We start from the raw sequence: 6087 nt of genomic DNA on the forward strand, positions 1-6087 counted from the left end.
CTGATTGAGCAGATTTGAATCCATGATCAATTGCAAGAGGTAGTTGGTGGTAGTTCGAACCTCAGGTAAGGAGAACTCACCATTTATGGTGAGGATACTAGGGTGGGTTCAACTTTTTGTTCGGCTGTGAGGCTAGTCACTATCTCCAATATTTGCTCGGGTTATATTGGATATGTGGTTAACACTCTAGTTGAGGTGAAAAACTCAATAATAATAACTAAAAGTAAATACAAAAGCAAATTTATACTTTTTCAATGAAGTTATGTTTTTAGTTAATATGTAGTATTTCTAGTTTTTCTACGTTTCACAAAAAATTTGATTTATATATAGTTATTCAATGTTTTGAAAGATACAACATGTTTAATTTATAAACAAAACATTATATACTCTATCATAACTATTTTTATATTTTATTGTCAATATGAAGGAATAATTTTATGACTAGTTGATTATCATTATCATTTTTAATAATTTTATGTCTACTTGATTATAAATGACGACACATGATAACGTTCACATTTGCAATAAAAAGACTTATATGTGTTATTGTATATCAATGCAATTTTTTAATATTTTGATGTAGATTTCATTATAAACTAAGGAAGAACCCTGCGGGAGTTGCGGAGTTGGAAAGCAATCACATTTTCACAATTCCATTTACAAAATTCTCGTATGGCATATATACATCTCCTGAAATTAATTTGTTCCTAAACAGACCACCATTAACTTCTATCATGTGCTTTTGCTCCTGTATATGGATTTCAAGAATGTGAAACATCAATAAATAATAATTGTATTTTCATAGGTGACAAATTACACTTAAGTCATTTTCATGTGATGTGATTTGTGAAAGCAAATGGTTCATGAGTTTCAGAGACCAATCTATATCAACTTCTTAAAGCTGTTTGAACAGTTAATATGAGCAGAAAGAATAGAAACATGTTTTAGAAACATGTAAAACAGTAGAACATGAGATCTTCCAGCAAGCTTGCAATTGCTAACAATGGCAGAAGTAGCATACAACTATCTCCCGAGTCCCATCTGCATGAATCCGATCAGAAAAACTTTGAGCATGTGCACTAAAAACCATCCTAGGCCTAAAAGCATGGAAGATATATTCAGTTGCGTTTGGTGGAAGCATTTGTGATAATTCATATGGTCCAACCCCAATATGTTGGGTAGAAAAAATAATAACTTTATGTTAGAATTTAGATACAATATTATAACTTGTAACTACTAAAAGTCTAATAGATCTTTGTATTTCTTTCTACCTTGTTTTTAATGGTTCAGGTAAGTTATTTTCTGTTTCATGCAATGGAAAGTGAGGAAAAAGTACAGGCAGAACATAGCAACATGGTTCGGGTCTTGAGTTGTTGTTTTCTATTTCATGCAATGGAAAGTGAGGAAAAAGTACAGGCAGAACATAGCAACACCACGAAATTAAGTGAGACAAAATTAACATTACTGGTGGGTGTCAACTGTCGAGACCACCAAATAAAAAAAACTAAATACGACAACATACAAAAATGAATTATAGTAGCGGTAATAGGGATCGAATCCCCAGGGATTGATTCGAATGAAATCTATGTATTTAGTTTCTATAAAATAAATTATAAAATGAAGGGGGTTTTCTTATAATATTAAATGTGATAAAAACTATTTTGCAAAAATAACTAAAATGGAAAAATACAAAAGCTATAAAATAAAACGTTTCAATATTGGGATAAATCACAAGTTCAACTATTTGACAAATCATCATAATTTTGTGGTGCAATGGGTTTAATGGATACTAATTTGGTTATAGCAATCTAAGAAGTTTGAGATCACATAGACTTTTCTTAGTCAATACAATGGTTAAAGAAGCTCATAACACATTTTCTTAGTTAAAGTCACAATTTTCAAGAAGCATGTAATTAATGAAAATTAACTAGCATTAAGATTTAAAAGTCACCAAATCCAAGAGGAGTCAAAATCTTTTCACTATTATGTTGGAGAAATTACTTTCATGATTGTGTGAAAGGAAAGCAATCACAAAAGCCATTTGTTGCTTGTTAATTTGAAGACATATTACGTAATCAAGAAATTAATCAACTAATTAAATATTCACATATCTAAACTCATGATTAAAAACATATGAACATAAATAGATGTTCTACTATAAAATATTTTCATAGCAAACTATCAAATTACTCCTAATCAATTAATTATTCCATAGATTTACCTAATATTAAAAATAAAAACTAACTACACACAATAATAATAATAATAATGACAATAAAATAATAGAAATTATACCAATACTGATTAAGAAATGAAGATGATAAAGCTTTATGAAATCGCCACTTCTTGTTGCTCCAAAAAACTTCATTTATAATCCAAGTATTAATACAAAAAATTAACCTAACCTAATCTAATGTAAATAACAAATTACAAGATAATAAAATCAATGATAATATTATTTGAATTCCAAAAATAAGAAAGGAAAAGAAAGGAGGAGACACCAAAGGCGCCGTCACTCCCTCTACTCCTTCTGCCGGCGAAATGAATGAGATGCCCTACTGCATCTTTTGATTGTTGTGCATTCAATTCCCAGCACAAGTTCAAAATGGGCTTCATACTCAACTTATAAATTGGGCTGCTGAAGTATTAAGTAATGGGCTGTACAATTGCTCTATTGGGTTGCCATAAAATACTAACGTCGGCTTCATATTGGACTTCGTGTATTGGGCTGCCAAAACTAAATATGGCAGCAACCTGCATTGTTGCTCATCAGACCAAAAACCCGACCAATGTCTGAATCAGCTCATTTTTTGTGAGATTCAAGATCAACGAGTTGGGAAGATGCTCGTAAAATTTCAGCTAAATCGGACAACGTTTACCCCTTCGTCTGATCGCTTGAAGAAAGCCAGTGAAAGCTGTTAAAATCCGAAAAATTAATTTATATCGCTTTGTTTTTCTTTTCGCTTTTGGATTTTTCTACGATATTTCAATCTTGGTTGCAAGGCATTCAATGTAGCTTTGACAATGCTCCAAAATATCATCTTGCTCGTACAAATTTGTACAAAAATAGCTTAAACGAGTAAACATATTCAAAACAATAAATCTAACGATTTAGTGCAAAAAGAATATTAAAAATGCTAAAAGTAAAAGAAAACGATTGCTAAAATATATACAAAAAACCAAGTTATCAATTACCAATTTCAAATGCACCATAACCACCGGAATCCAATGCCATTGCATTCTCCATTGTCTCTATCTCCGGGAACAACATGGTATGGTAGGTCAAGAAATGGACCCAACAAACTGTGAAATTCTTGTAGCACAAATGAACCATTTGCTTGTACTTAACTTTTCTCCTTGTGCAGATACGTTTCCTAATACAATCAGCATATCAGGCTTCAGGGATTCAAATGATTTCTGGTTGAAATGTCAACATGTGAGGGATCAGAATATGAAACTTTTATGTGTGAATCCTTCAAAGGAATACACCAATTGGCTGAGCAATAATAATAGCATATTATTAGACACAATTGTATACAACAACAATAAGTGAATCGATTAAAGTTGAAACGTGAGGGTAAAGGATCCAGAGACTATATTTTAATGTTGATTGTATTAGGAAACCTACCTATGGGCAGTCAAACTCTTCCTAATAAAAGAGTAAATCTTTATCCCACATTATGTAGCAGATAAAAATATTCAATGAAACAAGTTCAATTATCGATATTTGAAATTGAAGCACACTTTAACTTTTGTTTGTTTATTGAGACATTTAACCAAACACTTATTATTCATAGTGCGAAATACATTCAGTGATTCCAGAGGTCTTGTTGCCTTCCCAAGTGCATCAAGTGCAGCAATGTAAATATTTATGTGAAAGTAAGAATTTAATAATAATAATAATAATTATTATTATTATTATTATTATTATTATTATTATAATACGATATATGAATAATCTTTGACAGATTATATATTATTAAGAAAACAAAATTGAGAGAACCTTATCCTGTTAGACTTGAAGCGTTCTCTTGCTTGCATCCACTCAATGACTTGAAGCACTTGCTTCCGGTTTCCATAATTTCCTAAAATCTGGATAAGTCTTATCATTGAATCAGATTTTTGCACTTCTCATCATCTTAGAGAAATTCCATTCATTCATTCTTCAATCGAGATTTGGCCCTGTTGTGAAATCATTTCATCGGACAAATTAAGGTTTTATAAAACTGGGAAGAAATAAAATTCAAACTGAAAAGCAAACACGTGATCACCATCCTTGATACCATCAACAAATTCAAAGTAAGTTATTGATAAGCCACAAAATGAACAAAAACAAAAACTTATGAAGATATTCACGCGGTTCATTGTAGAGAGCTCCCTGGTTTCAAGTACAGACATGATGTGGTTCGGGATGTTCTCTTTGATGTTTGTCGGCGTGCTGGTATTTTTGTGAAGAAAGAAGCGCCAGTGAACTTTTTGACGGACCCGCAAGATGGAAGGTCTACACTTAGACCGGCTGACATTTTGGTCTTTGGATGGATAGGAGGGAAGCATGCATGCATGGATCTTACTGGGGTTTCTTCTCTCATTGGTTTGGGGAGCTAGGGTTTCACAGCAGGGCATGCCACTTTAAACGTCGTTGCGTGCAAAGTGGTAAAGCACGAGAATGCATGTATAGAAAATGAACATATGTTTGTACATTTTGCATTCGATGCATTTGGGTTTCTTACACCAGAGGCGGTGGAACTCCTCAATAAAGTCCAACGGGTCATGCATTCTAATGTCATATCTCCTAGATCCACAAAAGTTGTTTTCAAAAGAATTGGTTTTGCTATCCAGAAAGGGCTAGCGGCGCAGCTTGTTGCCCATTTGCCTTCAATCGATATGTATTGAACTAAAATCATAGATAAACACATCTTAAATTATTGTTTCTTTTGTTAAAAGGATAAAAGGTATCAGTAAAGTTGGCAAAAAAATGAATGAACAGAAACAGATTGAGCAAATGGAGACATAAAGGCTCTTAGTGACCTAACCTTTATCAAGATTGGCAATTACAAAATCAGAAACCTTGAACCCTGATTTTTCCTTACCAGAGTCAGGGAAATGTAACCGCCTCGCGACAGCGCCAGTAGCGACCAGCAATAACATATTTCAAATCGGTGAATATTTTGAAAGGAGATGATGAGAAATCAACTTTAGTAACAGTTTCGAAGAAGATTTCAGTATCAAACCTAATTGATTGACGATGCCTTTAAAGAGAGACGATGGGTTTTTTTGGAGCGCGGTGGAATCTTGTTGGGAGTCGCTGATGTTGGAGGAGGAACAATCAAGATAGGAAAGTAGAAGGGGAGTGGTAAGGTTTATGTCAAAGGATGGATAATGTATACAGATGAAGGCGCTGGGAGATACCTAGAAGGAGCATCGGTGAAGAAAGGAAGGAATGGAGATATGATAAGCAATAGGCGATGAAGGAATTAGGTGGTAAAAGAGAGAAGATGAGACGTTTGGCAAATGACCAGTGGGAGTCACATGACAGCCAGCATCTTAAAACTGAATTAATTCACACTAATCCCATTTTTATTGGGTCAACGGTGGGCAACACGTAGATGAAGTGAAGCAGATAACAAAAAAATAGGTAAATAAATAAATAAGTAAACCACAAAAGAAAAAAGGAAAACGAAAAAGCAAAAACCCACCGTTAGGACGCAAGAACTGTGCACCAAGGAGTTTAGAATTAGTATGTATATACATGACATATCATTAAAAATCATCTTTGCAATATATATATATATATATATATATATATATATATATATATATATATATATATATATATATATATATAGTGTTAGGTTCATATGTTTCTTATATTTATTGTGTGTTACAATGCACCAATAGAAATTTAGTAAAATTAAATAATTATTTATTTAAATAAAGATAGATATTAAATTACTTTCATAATTGTGTGTATATTAAATAATATCCATAATTCTAATTCTCTTTTTTATGGAAACTAATTAAATGTGTCATTAATATCAACATAACATTCCTTCATAATGAATTCACATCTAGGTTTTATATACGGGT

General features: G+C 32.4%; 1 long non-coding RNA gene across 1 annotated transcript; it reads right to left on the minus strand.

Annotated features, from left to right (window-relative positions):
• Positions 1-770: 770 nt before the first annotated feature.
• Positions 771-2579, minus strand: LOC111891019 (uncharacterized). The gene is made up of 2 exons (XR_002850086.3): positions 2296-2579; positions 771-1041 (listed from the first exon to the last, which is right to left on the minus strand). It is a non-coding gene; the product is annotated as an uncharacterized LOC111891019 (long non-coding RNA).
• Between the last annotated feature and the right edge of the window lie 3508 nt (positions 2580-6087).

Source organism: Lactuca sativa, chromosome 7 (genome assembly GCF_002870075.4).
Source record: "Lactuca sativa cultivar Salinas chromosome 7, Lsat_Salinas_v11, whole genome shotgun sequence".
Lineage (NCBI taxonomy): Eukaryota > Viridiplantae > Streptophyta > Magnoliopsida > Asterales > Asteraceae > Lactuca > Lactuca sativa.